The 18,086-nt window shown below is 45.0% G+C and overlaps 1 protein-coding gene and 1 pseudogene across 1 annotated transcript in view; both read right to left on the bottom strand.

Annotated features, from left to right (window-relative positions):
- LOC129761241 (uncharacterized) overlaps positions 1 to 18,086 on the bottom strand; it is a 138,316-nt gene that overhangs the window by 117,886 nt on the left and 2,344 nt on the right. The gene's annotated exons all lie outside the window — the stretch shown is intronic.
- On the bottom strand, positions 4,253 to 9,054 carry LOC129761239 (uncharacterized protein K02A2.6-like; annotated as a pseudogene).

Genomic DNA, 18,086 nt, shown 5'->3' with positions numbered 1-18,086 from the left:
TTTACTCACACTGGGGTCGACTATTTCGGACCAATGGAAGTAGCTATCGGGAGAAGGGTTGAGAAGAGATGGGGGGTTCTTTTGACTTGTGCGCAGTCCATATAGAACTAGCTAGCTCATTAACCACTAATTCATGCATAATGGCACTGCGCAATTTCATTGCACGGCGAGGTACACCGGCTGTATTCTACAGCGACAGGGGCACCAACTTTATTGGCTCGGAGCGAGAGCTGAAACAGGTCTTACGAACAGTCGACCAAAACAGGATGGCACAAGAGTTCGTAACCTCGAGCACTTCCTGGTGCTTCAATCCTCCTGCAGCTCCCCATATGGGAGGATGTTGGGAGCGACTTGTTCAGTCCGTCAAGCGGACATTGTCGGAGATCAAGCTATCTGTTCGCCCAACCGATGAGGAGCTAAAAAACGCGCTGATTGAGGTTGAAGGCATTCTCAACGCACGACCGCTAACCCACGTTCCCATTGAAGATGAGGCAGCTCCCGTGCTCACTCCGAACCATTGGCTATTGGGTAGCTCTGATGGCTTTAAACCGTGGTCCCTCCTGGAAGACAACTCAATCGCTCTTACGCGTGGCTGGCATCAATCACAATCATTAGCAAATCATTTTTGGAAGAGGTGGCTCCGGGAGTATCTACCGGAAATAACCCGACGCTCTAAATGGTTCCAAAAAGCTCCACCGATCAAGGACGGCGACATAGTCTTGATCGTCGATGCGGATCATCCGAGGAACTGCTGGCCGAAGGGCCGTGTGATAGGCACATCGAATAAGGATGGGCAAGTACGCAGGGTGACTATCCAAACAGCAAAGGGCGTGTACGAAAGACCTGCAGTAAAGGTCGCTGTGTTAGACGTCAAGGACAAAGAGGAGTTAGCTGACACAGAGGCGGAGTCAGCAAACTGGGGGGGAGTGTCACCGGACCCCTCGGTGTCGAACGCTCCCACAACAGCAGCGTCTCTATGAACGGGCGAAATTGGTCTGTGTTGGGTTGGGGTGTGTCGATGCAAATAGAGAGATAGGGATAGAGAAAGAGAGAAAAAAAACAATAGCAACTGTCAAAAGTTTCAGAGAATAAACAGAAGAAATCTATAGAAATAAAGATTGTTTTATCAAAGTTAGAAGGTGAATAGAAGAGATTATATCGCTGTATTTATAAAAGTGTACTAAAATTAATCTTTATCGAAGATACTTATTCTAAATCTTATCTAACTTAATCTAAAAGTACGGATTGGTTAGTATAAATTTGAGTACGTGATAAGCACAATCAATTTGCTTGAACTAATTTAAAACGCCAAATTCAACACATATATTAATTAGGGAAACAATCAATCGGAAGTCGGAACAGACAGTTTGCGGAAGTATAAATGAAGGATAAAAGATAGGGAAGAAGCACTAAAACGTAAGAAATATTTATTTAAAACTTATCCTAAACATAAAATATTTTATTTATATGAACAGGAATTTAAAGTGATCCGAACATTGAACAATAAAGGACACTACGAATTTGGAAAAGCTACTCCCATCTGCTTTGTTACCGCGATCCGTGAAGTAACACCCCCGAAGGCTAGATTATTCTTCAACAGAGTGTAAATTCCGCTGTACAACCGTGACGATGCGTGCGCGATGTTATCTCTTCCGTGGACATAAAATATGTCCAATTATACGAACTTTACGAACTGAGACAATGACCAACCATTTGCTTGAGTGAGGGTTCTCTGACTATTCCCTCGTAAGATTCAGGTGTGAAACGTTCACCCAAATCGCTGCCAACGCTTTCCGTAGGATCGGTGGAAACTTTCTCTCGTAAAGGCTCTAGAAACGAATGGGATAATGTGGGCTTGATTCCTGTCCTCCTTTACAAGGACAGCACCTAATGCTACAGAGAAGACGTTCGTGTACGAAATTGTCTGGTCCTTGTTCCATTCTTGCGAACCCCTCGTGTTCTGCTACTGTGTGCGTCATAGACTCCAGGTACCGCTGGACATTGTTCATAACAATCGGTTTCTGTCAGGGTTGGCCGTAGTTTGGCTACTCTCACAATGCTCTGAAGCTCTTAACCCAAGCAGATACACAGATGTTTTGATCGTTGTTGGTAGCATTTCCTAGCGATACCCTAGTTCAAAATTCTTAATGAAGCGGTTCCGTTATTACCACAGTTTTTAGCAGGAATGTCCGTAACCATATGGAGCACTCCGTCCATATGGAGCACTTCGTCAGCGTCGAAATGCGTTTAACTTGCCGGTCGTTCGTACGTGCACATTGTTTTGGTGAGATGCGTTATGGCTTCCTCCAGACGATCGAATCTTTTCGGTTATCTGCGATATCATCCCATTTTCTTCCTCCGATGGTGTTTCGCTAATTGCCTAAAGGCTGCCCGCATCCGTACGTTCGCCACTTTCGTTAGATAATGCTGATGTGCTCACGTGGCTCCCGTGGAGTAGATAACGTCACACCTAACATGCAGGGGATTTGGGTTCGATTCCCATTCTGGCCGGGAGATTTTTCGCCAAAGAAATTTGATCCGGCTTGCACTGTGAATCACGCGTATTCTAGAGCTTGCCATTCAGAATGCATTCGAGGCGTGTTATTTGGCATAAGAAATCTCAACTTAGTACAACTATCTAAAAAATTATAGGAGGTTGTGTCCAAGATACGACCGCATTGTTGACGTAGAACTACACTCTTATTTTATATAAGTCGCCATACATTGGTGGCTTGAAACTACTAGGAATATAAACACTTCTCATCATTTTGCGCTATTCTCAAAAGAAACGCTTATGTTAATATTACTGGCCTCGAAAAAAGTTGCATTACTTTCTCATGCTCGAGGGAAGCGCAGCTGTCACCCTTAGCGGAGGAGGCTTTGCTACTGGCAAGCGAAATCTAATCACATACAAAATTCCAGAACAACATTTACTTTCTTGGTGACTAAACAAGCAAAATAAACTCTTTTTGGTAATAACAACCTCGAAAACAGTAGCAATGCTTCATTATTATCAATATTAGCGAAAATGCAATCTTAGTTGAAGGCAGTTTTGCGATTGGCACGCGAACCCAAATATCTTATAACATTCCAGTAAGACATTCAAAATGCTTGGTACTCCCCAAATATTTTTTTGGCGCTCAACCTTAACGCCTGCTTCGTCATAACGTCAGTTTAATGCATTGATGCATTCTCAAAGGCACCAACGAAGCCCTTATGATGACGGAAAACAAACCATGTTAACAGCTTGGAAAAAGACTGAATTATGTCACACAGCTTGTTCTTTGCTATAACATCCATAGATGCGAATTCGCTGATGACTTTGTCAAGAGCGACCGCCTTCATCACCAGCGGGAGGAGCTTGATTTTGGTTGCCCAGAGGTAACGGCGTTTACATTTTCGACCGACGCGCCGAAATCGCCTACTTCGCTGTTGTTCGATGCGGTGTCACACTCGCGAAGGCTCGGTTCAGTGCGAGCGCTTTTCACTGCACCAACATCGCATGCAACATTAGATGACGCTTGCCTCGGAATTTTATTGCCCCTGGCAATGCGTTCGTTTTTTGCAGGACTCGAGCATGCCTTCCTCTTCTTCATGTGTGTGATCTACGCGAAGCGTCCAATTTATGACGCGGAAAGAAAAACACACGATATGAATAACGCCAAAAACGAACTGAAAAATCCACACGACGATGTCCAAGTTGGATTACCACTGGTGGGGTCCAATCTTAGATCGAAGCGCAGCGAAAGCAAAGTGAACTGGATTGCTCAACAGTCCGATGCCGAACGAAAGTTTGCCTAAGCGAGATCCACTGTTTATACTCTTGGCAAGTATTCCCCTTCATTCTTCTACCTTTTCCTTTGTTCACGGAGACTTTAAATCCTACGATTTCCCCTCCGTTGTTCATCAATAAGTTGCTCGTTATTGACAGCTCTGTTGGACAAATGGACAGAACAAATGTATGCGAAAATGGAAACTTTTGTACCGCGGGATCCTGGACTTGCACTGGAACAATATCACGACATGACTAAACGATACATTTCACTATGGACGATAAACAATGACTCTGTCCACAACAATAACAATGTAAACAACAACAAGTGACAACCACATTAAAAACACATATATGCGCATCTCCAGCATCGCTCAGTGACAGTCATGCTGTCGCACGCGAGCCCTGCGGTCTGAGCTGCGTCGGATGAATAACGTATCCGAGCGCGGCAAAATAGGGTTGTCCACAACATCTCCCCTCTTAATAGAGGTGGTACGGATCAAACCTTACTGGCGGTCTTCGTAGTCGTGAAGAGCGCCTAGGGATGTCTACAGCTAGTTCTACTTCGACAACGGACTCGAACTCTGTCGATGTTGGCGTTGTTGTTGTTGATGATGACGATGCTGATGACGGGACGAACGCCGAGACCTCATGACATGGCGTAGACGTTGCAAGTGTCGGCCCGGAACCTACCATGGTTCTCTCAGCACTGGAGACAGGCTCTGGCGAAGATGGACCTGGTGATTGGCTTGGGAGATCCCAGGCATCCAGCAAAATGTCCAGCGGCAGCGAATGTTGGTTTAAGGTGGCATGTACAGTGGGTTGCTTCGGTATCGCGCCAGCAGCAAGGCGACTCCGAAGTTGGTTGATATGCGAGCGTAGCATTCGGCGATCTTCGACCCACACGTTGTACATAAAGTCTCCGATCTTCTCGACGACGGCACCAGGAGCCCACTTCCAACCGGTACGACCATGTAGTTTGGCGTACACGGTCTCGTTTCGGTTGAAGGACCTCGGTTGCTTGCGGTCATCGTCGGTTGGCACTGGGACACGTACCGGTGGTGGACGCAGAAGCTCGAGACACGTTCGGATTTTGCGACCAAACATGATCTCAGATGGCGACTTCTGATCCGGCAGAGCACGACTGGGCGTGCTTCGGTACGTCAGCAAGAAGACATCCAGTGCTTCTTCAATGGATCCTCTCCCCTCTCGGATTTTCTTGACGGCTCGCTTGAAGGTATCCACAAATCGTTCCGCCTGGCCATTTGATTGTGGATGAAACGGTGCTGTCGTGAGGTGCTCGATGCCATTGGAAGCGCAGAAATCGGCGAATTCGGCGCTGGTAAACTGGGTTCGGCGCTGGTAAACTGGGTTCGGCGCTGGTAAACGTGCTCCCATGGCAGAGTGGTTAGCGTCATAACTAACATGCCGGGTGTTCGGGTTCGATTCCCGTTCTGGTCGGGGGAATTTTTCGTCAAAGAAATTTCCTCCGACTTGCACTGTGATCACGCGTATTCTAGAGCTTGCCACTCAGAATGCATTCAAGGCGTGTTATTTGGCATAGAAATCTCAACTAAGTACTAATAAAAATGACGCAAGTAATACTACGTTGAGACGGCGAAGTTCCTCTAGGAACGTTAGTGCCATTGAAGAAGAAGAAGAAACTGGGTACCGTTGTCACTGACCAAGGTTACGGGCATACCCAGCCGCGCGAACAACCCACGCAAGATGCTGATGGTCGCAGCAGAGGTGATGCGGGTCGTTCGGATGATCTCGGGCCACTTAGAGAACGAATCGATAGCGAGCAGGTAGTAGTCGCCTTCGATTGGACCGGCGAAATCGACGTGGACGCGTTGCCACGGAGCGGTCGATTTGGGCCACGGCACCGGTGGAGAGTGAGGAGGTGATCGAGCTACAGACGCACACTGCTGGCATGCCTTGACGAAACTGACGATGTCAGCATCCAACATAGGCCAGTACACGTAGCTCCTAGCGATGGCTTTCATTCGCTGCATGCCCGGATGGCCACGGTGCAGCTGTTCGAGGCACCGTTTCCGATGCAGCGACGGGATGACGAGTCGTTCGGCAAACAAAATACACCCATCCACCACAGAGAGCGATTCTTGCCTTGATTGGAACCGGCGAAGTTCTGACCCATCGAGTGTTGACTGGGGCCAGCCGTTCTGAACGTAGCGGTGGACTTGACGGAGCAGCGGATCTGCTTGGGTGCTTTGCGCAACGACTCTGAAATTGAGAGGCAACACTTTAACCGTATTAGTTACTACTGACCTAATATCCTCTTCCAGATTGAGACTCGCGATGACGTAGTCCTCTTCAGGCTTGATGTGCTGGTCGATCAACCGGGAGAGCAGGTCTGCGTTGCCGAACTTCTCAGTGGACACGTACTCGATCTCAAAGTCGTAGAGCAGCAAGTTGAGGGCGAAGCGTTGCAGGCGATTCGCAGTGTACACTGAAATTCCCTTCTTAGAGCCGAAGATATGAAGCAGCGGGCGATGATCGGTTTGCAAACGGAAGTGCCGTCCGAAGAGCATTTTGTGGAACTTCGTGACGGCGAAGATGATGGCCAGATCTTCGCGATCGGGCTGACTGTAGCCCTGTTCTACCTTCGTGAGCGCCCTGGATGCATGTTGGACCACCTTGATGGTTCCATCTGGGAACCTATGGCTAATGGTAGCCCCAAGTCCAACGGATGAAGCGTCAGCAGAAACGATGATTCCCGCTTCGGATCGTAGTGTGTGAGGAGAAGATCCGACGAGAGAATCTGCTTGAACCGGTCGAACGCTTTCTGGCACTCCGGACTCCAGCTGAACTTCGTCTCCACCTTGAGGAGATTGTCGAGCGGGTAGCGTAGCATGCGCATGTTGGGGACAAACTTGCCGTAGTAGTTGATGGCCCCCAAAAACGATCGCACACCGGATACATCGGCTGGAGGCGGCAGCTTGAAAATCGCTTGAAAATCGCCTCGATTTTCGCCGGATCTGGTCGCAACCCGCGACTGTCAACGATGTGCCCCAAGTATCGGATTTGCTGCTTGCGAAACGAACACTTGTCAACACGAATCGTGAATCCGAAATCTTGGATTCGCTTCAGGACACCCCGTAGATTGAGGTCGTGCTCCTCTTCAGTTTCTCCGCCGACGATGACGTCATCGAGGTAGCCAGAAGTGCCCTTCAGTCCGGCTAACATTGTGTCGATGAGCTGCTGAAATGCGCCAGGCGCGATCTTCAAACCCGGCGGCAGGCGGTTGTAGAGGTAGAGACCACGATGCGTATTGATCGTCAGCAAACTACGGTACTGCTCGTCAACTTCCACCTGTAAGAAGGCGTCGGACAAATCTATCTGGCTGAAGATCTTACACTTAGCTTGGCGAAGATGTCATCCGGAAGTGGAAGTGGATACTGCTGTGATTGGAGAGCTGCATTCAGACCCGTTGAGTAGTCTCCGCAAATCCTGATGGAGCCATTGGACTTGCGGACTACGACGATCGGAGCGGCCCACTCCGAATAATCGACCGGGGTGATGATGTCCAAATTCTCTAACCGGTCGAGCTCGCGATCAACGGTATCATACATAGCGTAAGCTACCGGACGCTTCGGACAGAAGACGGGTCGAACGTTTTCTTTCAACTCCAACTTCACTTTTGTTCTGGTGCACAAGCCAAGCTTCTCGCTGAAGACCTCTGGAAAAGACGACTTGAGTGCACCTGTCGACACTGGCGTTCCAGACACGTGGCAGCAGAAGGTGTCCATAGGGACGGCCCAAAGGTTGAAACTGTCGACCAAATCGGATTCGAGTAACTGCAGCTGCTTCTCGGTTACACGGATGAGCTCACGTCGTGTACTGCTTCCGATGGTGACGTCGCACTCGAACTCCCCATCGAGCGATAGTTTGCTGCCAGATGCCGTCTTCGCCTTCAACGTTGCTGACGATAACGCAGGACTGCCAATGCTCCGCCAAATCTCCCTGCTAATGATGGTGATGTCTGAGGCGGTGTCGAGTTGCAGGCGAATTTTTGTTCCAGAAAAGCCCACGGAGACATATCTGCGTCGTTGCTGCACACTGCACACATCGATGACCACCACCTTGGCGGACACTGGTTGCTTCCTGCGCCTCCTTCCAGTTTTTCGGGGTTTGGCACTGGCACAGTACCCCTCACGATGCCCGAACTGGCCACATTTGGAACACTTGTGGCTCTTGTATCTACAGTCCCGAACGTAGTGGAATCCACCGCAAAACCAACATGGCGAATTTGGTTTCCTGTCGGTGTCACTGGAAGGATGTTTCGGTGACTCACGGTCACGCTTTTCGCACCACTTCCCACCAAATTTTCTTATCGCTTGTACTTGGTCGTACGTGGACGGAGATTCGATCATGGCGCTGTCGTGCTTCAGGTTGTACAGCCGCTGGCACTCCTCCGAAAGTTGCTCCAACGTCACGTCATTTCTCTCTTCTATTTTCGTGAGGAGGCGGGTGCGAATCTCGACGTCGTTCTCCGATTTTAAACCACACACGTAGACCAAACACTTGAATTGCTCCTCTGAGAGCTTACCCAGCTCAAACTCCACGCAAGCCTTGTTTACGCGGCAAGCGAATGCCACATGGTCATCTGCAGGATTTTTCGCTATCTGCAGGCATCGGTAACGACGGCTGATCACCGATTCTTTTGCTCCGAACAGGCTCTTGAGCTTGGCCACTGTTTCCAGGAAGCTAAAATTTTTCGGAAGTTTAGGCAGAATGTAACTCACATACCGTTCGTGCTCCGATGCACCCAGCTTTCGCAAAAGAAGACGAACTTTTGCTTCATCCTTCTCGAAGAGATCGTCGTATCTCGAGTACCAAGCCGCAAACGTCACGTTGGAGTCGGCCTCGAACCGGAATTCCTTGATGTTGCCGGCCAAAGAGTCAAGGATCTGTTCCGGATTCGGTGGTACCTGCACGTTGATTGACGATGCGATCGTACGGAGAAAGCGTTCATGCTTCTCATCACTTTGCTGCTGCTGTTGAATCAGCTGGGTCATCATCTCTCGGTGCTGCTGCTGCATCATTTGCAAAATTTGCACGAACACATCCCTACCGACCTGTGCTTGCGGTTGGTGGGGCGGAAAGGGCGCGTACTGCTGTTGCTGGGCGGCAGAGACGGGAATAAACTGCTGCTGATAGTGGACCGCCGGCACGGGGATAATCGGCTGGTTTTGTTGCCGTTGATTGTTTATCACACCCGTGGGGTCAACACTATTCTGCCCGTCGTCGTTGCTCGCCATCGCACTTTCATTCCATTTTCTTTTCTTACGCGCGGGGGGCGAAATGTTCAGTGTGTTTTTCCGACGGTGAAAAACAACACACACTCGCGCTTTGCTTTCGTTCATTTCTTACTCTACTCTCACACCGTGAGGACTCGTTTGTGTGGGGCCAAGCACACAGCTCGTTAGTCTTTCGGTGGTAAGGCACCACGAAAGCAGCTCGGATAAGTGCACCAGCCGCGAGGAGTGTGACCACATCGCTATCGACCGGGAACTTTGCGTGAAATTCGTCGCTATCAGAAGTCGACCGAATTGCTGATCCGCAATCTACCTTTGCAGCATTTGATTCGTGGAATTGCTCAGGACTTCAAAACCGACTTGCGCTTCCAAAGTTCCGCGGTTGTGACACTGCAGGAGGCCTATTCGAAGATACCAATTTGTATGCTATCCATGCAAAACGCGTCACATCATGCCCAAGGACATCCAGCTGGCCCATAGTATCCGTGGAGAGCGTGCTATATTAGCTTAGCATATAATCAACGGCTCTTTTCAAGGCTCCAACTTTTCTGAACTCTTATCCAATTTGATGGATAAGAGTTCAGAAAAGTTTTTTGCAGGCCGAACTGAAATGAGCATTTAGCGAAAATCGTGGTGTTAATGATAATTCGATACCGATAGGAGCCATGGATATGGATTTGATAATGAAGAATATGAAATACATGACATTATGTAGTGAATATTTCCCCATATCGAAGAAATCACTTTGATGAAACTGCATTATAAAATTATTTGTGTACGAATGCCGCAATCGATAGTCGACTCTAATTTGCGCTGGGTAATTTCCTCGGAGGACTCGATTCCTTCTTTGAGCAATAATAATCTCTTTCTGGCAAAACGAAGTGGTATGAATCACATTATTCGAAAGATAAAATGAAGATGTTTTCTGCCAATTTTCTTCAACCTCCAAAAATCTCTTTCTCCCGTTTGTCGTTTTTGTGTTCGCTAATCCTTTCTCACAACACACATTTCTCATTTGAGAAATTGTTGAGTAAACATCGTTTGCCAGTGCGCGTAGAGCGGGAATTCCTCAAGATTCATTGCACCTCTAATAAATTGCCGAAAGACGTGGTCTTACTTTGATTGCACTTGATTAGAAAATCCAAAACGAAATGTATTTGGTCGCAGCATTATATGAGTAGGAAGCAAATAATTACTCGAAAATTACATGATTTTGGCGATGTGAAAATTTTTCCGTTCTTCATGTTATGCATCCAATATTGGATACGAAAATTATCTACTGATGGGGAAAAATAATAGAAGCTTTCCTGTCAATTGCGATTGATTGAAAAATCACAAAACCAAATGTATTTGGTTGCAGTGTTGTATGGATAGAAAACATTAAAATAAACTCTTTCGCATGAATGTATTTTTCAATTCCCAGGGGAACTGGTAGATTATTTTTCAGCAACGATGATAGCAACGAGAGTTCCGCGCGTGTATGTGTGTGTGTGTGGCGGCTGCTCCGATGTTTCAAGCGGAATCGTGGCATCACTCTCCTCCTGATGGATTCCCTTCTGGCCTAAGGTGTACAAACAGGCTCTTGGTAACACCGTTCATCAGCGCTTTCATGATAAACGAAGTTAACTTCATCACAACAGCGACAACATGCTCCAGTCGCTGTTCAATTATAACTGAGTGGGTTTACGAGCGGCGCTCGCTTATATACCGATTGGTGATTTCAATAGCCTGTTTTGAAAGCAATTTTAAGGCTATTGAAACAAGTTTTTGGATGAAAAAGTAACAAGTATATAACGCGTAGACATTTTATCTTTCGAATGAAGTGTTTATCATACCATTTCGTTCAGTTGTTTAGGAGCTATTAACGCTCAAAATATCGGTCTCCGGCGTAAAGTTTTCGTTTTCGAAACATTGATTTTACACCCCGGTATAGAAATGAAAGACGTAGTCCTACGTCAAAAATGGTCTTTATCATTCACTTTAAGTCTTTTTGTTTTTCCACGTAAAATCTTCTTGAATCGTGTGTGTTTTGTCTCCAAATCAGCGAATGCACTCAACCCAGCCAGAGTGCATTGTGTTCCAACGATGATAGCGATGAGCGATGACCATTCTCCATATCCTGGTGCTCAATATCCGGCTCGAAGGACCAAAAAATGTAGCGTCTTAAATGCAGTGGACTGTAAACTGCTGGCTTAAACCCACTGCGCGATTCCAAAGCTGCCTCAACGCAGCTTGCCCAGTGAGAGAACCAAATTCCCCCCATGGGCGCGATGTAAATTGCCTTCATTGCAGTGATGCAGCGGGGTTTCCCCATGGAAACTTTAACCTCACTGTGGCGGATTGAGGGACACGTTGTTTTGGAGACAAAACACAACACACACTTAAACTATATTATGTACATTATAATTCACTTAACTTTATACTATACATTGAACTATACATGAAATAACTTAAACTGTCTTCTGTAGTTTTCGTTTTGTGTTCTGCTTCAAATTTGCTGCTGTTGCTGTTAACGCTCTGCTGTCTAAATTCGAACCGTTTGCTGCTCTTACAGAGCAGCATGCTATTTTCCTCTTTGTTATTGCATTTCTCCTGTTCGATCTTGTTCGAACAGGAAGGCGATAAAATGCACTTCAGGGCGTTGCTTCAGTTTGCGATCAATCCTCTCTTCAGTGCGCTTGCGACTGAACAATACCACAGATTGATTTTTGGTGAAAACTGCTCTGATGTGGGTTCGAACTCCGGTCGTTTGGATTATCATCCACCAGCTATCTCGCGCGGCTATCTGAAATTTAATTCAACAGCGGTTAAAACTTTCGAGTGCATCAGCATTTTAATGACATTTCAATATGATGTAATATGTTCTTTATTAGGATTTAATATGATTTACTGTTTCATGATTTTCTTCAGCATGCAACACGATTTACTAAAGTACTGAATCGATTTAAATTATACGCTTATACGACAAACAAACTGCATCAGCGTAATATACGCATATGATGCGGATTAAATATATTTTACGACAATGTACATCATAAAATTGATGTTTATTATACCGTATTGCGACTTAATTTGATAATGGTATATAAAATTGAGTTTTTACATTTTATGCGATTTCAAATATACACGATACATACTTTGATTGATATTATATGCGATCATGATTTATTCGGATTTCTTGTAAGACTTAGCACGTGCAAAATTATACGATTTTATGTTTGCTGGGTATTCCGCGGATAATCGGGGTTCTACTGTACCAGATCGGCTATGTCTGGTGGACACAAAGTGTCTCAGGATGTCCAACTCCTTTGCTGTGGGGTGAAGCTGATAGTATGAAAAAATCATGAAGTTGCTTGACAGTGCTGCTGCTGCTCATCAGCAGCCTTGAATAATTTTTGTTGTAGGCTTAATAAACGTAATATTTAAGGAAATTTTGTTCCATTAATTATTTTTTGTAGTTTTTTTTTTCATCTCCATCCGAAAATAGTCCACTTTTTTAATGCATACGTCAACGATAAATTGGATGTAAAATGGATTTGAATTTTCGAGCATTCCATTCGGTAATTTGAAGAAAATTATTGAATTTGAATCATGCTTTAATGCTCTAACTGAGCGAGTGATTTTCAGGCGTAAACAAAATGTAAACCTCCGAAAAATCGCAACTGAATGACGATGCTTAGGAAGAAATCATGCAGATCAGGTTTAATTGCAAGGACACATGTCACGAATAAATTAGACTCGCTAAACTATGTTTTTTTCACATAACGTATATACATAACGTTTCGTTTTTGACGTAGAACTACGTCTTTCATTAAGGGTGTCAAATCAGAAAACAGGTCACGTTTTTATGAAATAAAGTTAACGTTAATAACTATTTTTGCCGCGAACGGATTTTGGCGATCTACATACTAAACGAATAGGAAATTCCGTAAGATTTGTTTAATATGCTATACACTAGAATCCCCTGGTTAATAAATGGTTAAAATTCATGAAAACTTTAAGTGTTTCTATTTTCCCATACATTTGTTCTGTCCATTTGAGTGCTTTCCCGAACAGAGATATCAATAACGAAAGTCTCCGTGAACAAAGGAAAAGAAGAAGAATGAAGGGGAATACTTGCCTAGAGTATAAACAGTGGATCTCGCTGAGGCAAACTTTCATCATTCATTCGGCGACAGTCATCCTGATCAGACGTATTGGATAAAAGCTGCTGCAGTGGTGGAACATATCTTTTCACAGCCTTTCTCCAGGCTAGTGTTTCATTCAGTGTTAGTAGTCAACGTTTAAAACAAAACACATCGTTTTAATTTGTTCGGTTATCGAAGTAAAGCGCGCGAGTGAGAATATGGGTGGAAAGAGGAAGAAAAAGAGTATCACCCCCAACGATTCGATGAATAGCCCTGATGAGAAGAAGGGCAAACGAAACAGCATTGAAACGGTCCGTCCGGTTTCACAAAACGGCAGCGTCGATCAATCACATCACAACAGCAATCGATTTGCGATACTGGCTGATGCAGAGGAGGACTTAGCATCAATTCATACAACGGCGACATCAGCAACTAACAAAATTAATCACGGCGAAGGAGCATCGGCGAATCTAACCTCTACGAAGCAAAAGCTTCCACCGCTAGTAGTGGATTCAATCCCACTGGATAAGCTTAAGCGGACGATGCAAGCGATCGACGTTTTTGCATTGTATCACATTACAAGAATGGGCATAAAAATAATCACCTCATCCCGCGAAAACTATAATAAAGCGAAAACGTACCTGACTAAGGCTAGCGTGCCATTTTTCACGCATGACGTTGCATCAGAAAAACCTTTCAAAGCTGTGATCAGAGGTCTACCATCCATGGATATCGAGGAAATAGTAGCTGAGCTTCGGGAAAAATTTAAGCTGCAGCCATTAGCGGTTTTCCCCATCAACCGTAAAAATCAGGATATACGATATCGGGATTATCTATATTTGGTGCATTTTGCTAAAGGGAGTGTAACACTACGCGCATTGCAAGCTATTAATACGATCAGCGAGTGCATCGTCAGGTGGGAAGCGTATAAAGGACCAATTGGAAGCGTGACACAGTGTATGCGTTGCCTCAACTTCGGACATGGCACCCGCAACTGCAGCATGAAGCCAAAATGCAACATCTGTTCACAACTGCATCTCTCCGAACAATGTCCTCTGAAAGGAAAAGGCTACTATAAATGTGCCAACTGTGGTGGCGACCACATGTCGTCAGACAATATATGCACTAAACGAGAGGAGTATCGTCGTATCCGTATAGAAGCTGCTAAACGTAACCAGCCTATCCAGCGTAAGAAAAAGCAAGCAGTAAACATCGATCTCAATAATTTTCCCGAGCTTCAGCCACCACGGCTGGGGCTAGTGCCAAATCTAGTGCCCTTGCCATTACCTGGTCAGCAACAAAAGCGTACCTCTCCTCCAGCCGGCCCTCCTCCTGGATTCAATTCACATCAGCCCGCAGTTGGTACAAAACAGTAGCCTTCCGAAACAAATCAACAAGATCCCCGATCATTTGTGGACCATCCCTCGGATCAGCTAGTGGAGACATTAACCAATTTAGCAACCCTCGTTTCAGAGATGCAAAAAATGATGATGCAAATGATGCAGCAATTTGCTAAGATCATTCACCCGAATAATTAATTGGAATGCCTGCTCTCTGGCTACCAAAAAGCTGGAGTTAATCGATTTTCTAAAAGCAAACCGAATTGACGTCGCGTTTCTCACTGAAACCCACCTCAAACCGATTATAAGTTTCAGTCTTCCAAATCATGCCGTCTACAGACTGGACCGATATGGAGCAGCAAAAGGTGGTGTAGCCATTGCAGTACGAAAAGGACTTGAGTTCAAAACATTACCTGACTTTTGTCTATCTGTCATCGAAGCCGTCGGAATTGAGTTGTCAACACTAGAGGGGCCTGTCACTATGATTGCCATCTACTACCCGGCTCAATGTAAATACTCTGACGGAAGTGCAACACGTTTCAAAAATGACATTCAGAGACTCACTCGACGGTGTGGAAAGTTCATCATCTCCGGCGATATCAATGCCCGCCATTCAACGTGGGGCAATATGAGGAACAACAAAAATGGAACGCTACTCGCCGAGGACCTTCAAAGTGGACATTATGTGATCCTTCATCCTGATACTCCAACTTATTACTCTTCAATCGGAACCGGATCTACGCTTGATATTTCACTTACTAACATCATCGACCGCTGCTCCAGACCCTGTGTGTTAACAGACATGTCATCTGATCATCTTCCGGTGGTTTTCGAGTTGAGTCATAACAGCCATCAGCGACAACAGTATCTCAGGAGAAACTACCATAGGGCGAACTGGCCTCAGCTTCAGCGATTTGTCGAGGAACGAATTGATGAAAATCCGAATCTTGAAACTTCTGAGGACATCGACAGAGTGCTGCGGGCACTTTCACACAACATCAGTGAGGCGGAAAACCGATGCATCCCGACTTCATCTGTATCTAGTAAGTTCATTACATTGGATACTGAAACTAAACGTATTATATCGCTGAGAAATTGCATTAGACGTCATTTTCAAAGAAGTAGAGATTTAACGAGTAAAATTATTTTCAAAAAATTGAATAGAATAATAGCAGCTAGAGTAGTACAGTTCAAAAACAAACAATTTAATAAGGATCTCAAAAATACACCAAACTATTCAAGGCCCTTCTGGCGTCTTACCAAAGTACTGAAAAGCAAACCAAAACCTGTACCACCTCTTAGAATTGAAAACAATCTGTATCTCACATCTTTCGAAAAAGCAAATGTTATATCTCACCAATTTAGGGCATCGCATGAATTGGGTCAAAGCATTCCTAGTCCGGTGGATGTGACGGTTTCGCAATGTATCTCTGACCTATCCAACGTTCCAAATGTACTTCCGACGAGTCAGAAGGTCACGGTAAATGAAATCGCTCAAACCATCAAAAGCACGCGCAATATGAAGGCTCCTGGTTTTGATGGACATTTCAACATTGTGCTAAAGAACCTTGGGCCCAAATCACATGTTCTCTTGACGAAAGTCTTCAATCGCTGTTTAGAGATAAGTTATTTTCCATCATCCTGGAAGATATCTAAGGTAGTGCCCATTCTGAAACCGGGAAAAGATCCCACCAGCCCGGTAAACTACCGTCCAATCAGCCTCCTCTCTTCAACAAGTAAGCTCTTCGAAAGAATTTTATACACCAGACTTCTCCGATACACTGAAGAGAATAATATCTACCTGGATGAACAATTTGGCTTTAGGCGTGGGCACTCCACAGTGCATCAACTACAGAGAGTCACCAATCTCATCAAGCGATCGAGAGATGTATCAAAAACCACAGTACTAGCACTGATGGACATACAAAAGGCATTTGATAATGTCTGGCACGATAGCCTTACATACAAACTTTCTAGCTTCAACTTTCCCATGTATATAGTGAAAATAATATCCAACTATCTTCAAGATAGAACCTCGATGGTTTGTGTTGCTGGTGCTCTCTCTGAGCCGTATAGTGTTGTTGCTGGTGTCCCTCAAGGCAGTATATTGGGACCGATACTTTACAGTATGTATACGTCTGACATTCCTCCATTGCCTAGAGGTGGCAAGATATCATTATTTGCAGATGATTCTGCAATAAGCTACAGCGGACGAAGCATATGTGCTCTTGTGTCCAGGCTCCAAATCGGAATTAATGCCTATACTCAATACCTCAAAGAATGGAAAATTCAGATAAATGCATCCAAAACACAAACTATAGTTTTTCCACACCGCAACACATATCGCTTGAAGCCGACCTCGAAGGTTAAGGTGTTGGATAGAGAAATTGAGTGGTCATCTGAGGTTCGCTATCTTGGCATAATCCTAGATAGCAAATTAATCTTCCGATCGCAAAATCGCAAAAATGACCGTGCGAACAAAGCAATAATTATTCTCAAGAATCTCTACCCAATCATTGCTCGACGGTCCAAAACTTCCACTGCTAACAAATTAGCGATATTCAAGCAAATAGTTTCGCCCATGTTGGAATATGGTTCTCCAGTCTGGAAGAATTGCGCAAAAACACATTTAAAAAAGCTTCAAATTATTCAGAACAAATTCCTGAAAATAATTTTAAAACTTCCACGGCACACGCACACAGCAGAAGTACATCGGTTGGCAGGTTTTGACCCAATTGATAAAAGAATTGAATTATTTGAAAGAAGACATCGAATCAAAGCCCGAAATTCTGAATGGCAAACAATCAGGGATCTATATCCTTAGAAATCATAATATTTCATGTGTAAATAAATTTGTAAGTATTTGTACATAGATAGGTTAGAGTATTTTAGGTTTATTAGGTTAGTTTAGATTTAGTATATAATCTTAACTGAAAAAGAGTAACATTATCTGTTCAAGCTACTATAGTATCCGATAGGAAAAGCTATTAATTGGTTTAGTAATACTTCATAGTAAGGTAAAGTTTGAAAAGCCTAGGCGGCGGAATCACTTAATTTGTGCTATAAAAATTGTTAATCAAACAAGAATAAATAAAAATGGAAAGAAAAAAAAAAAAAAAAAAAGCAGCACCAGGCCCCGATGGTGTCCAGAACTTTTGGCACAAGAAGCTGACCGTCGCACATCCAAAGATAGCTGAGTGCTTCAACAAGGTGCTACGTGACCCACACAACCTTCCTGAATTCGCCACCCGTGGCGTCACCTTCCTCCTCCCAAAAGACAGCAACACATTGAACCCATCAAAGTACAGACCGATAACGTGCCTATCGAGTCTGTACAAAATACTGAGCAGCATAATTACCGCCAAAGTTTCTGCTCACTGCGAACAGCATCACATCATCGCAGAAGAGCAGAAAGGATGCAGGAAAAATACGCATGGCTGCAAAGACCAGGCCATCATCGACGCAGCCATAGTCGGCCAGGCGGTATATAACCAGCGGAACCTAAGTATGGCCTACATCGATTACAGGACGGCTTATGACTCCATACCTCACTCGTTTCTCGTCCGGG

Source organism: Toxorhynchites rutilus, chromosome 1 (assembly GCF_029784135.1).
Source record: "Toxorhynchites rutilus septentrionalis strain SRP chromosome 1, ASM2978413v1, whole genome shotgun sequence".
Classification (NCBI taxonomy): domain Eukaryota; kingdom Metazoa; phylum Arthropoda; class Insecta; order Diptera; family Culicidae; genus Toxorhynchites; species Toxorhynchites rutilus.
The sequence above is the reverse complement of the archived record's forward strand: the minus strand, read 5'-3'. Positions and strand labels throughout refer to the sequence as shown.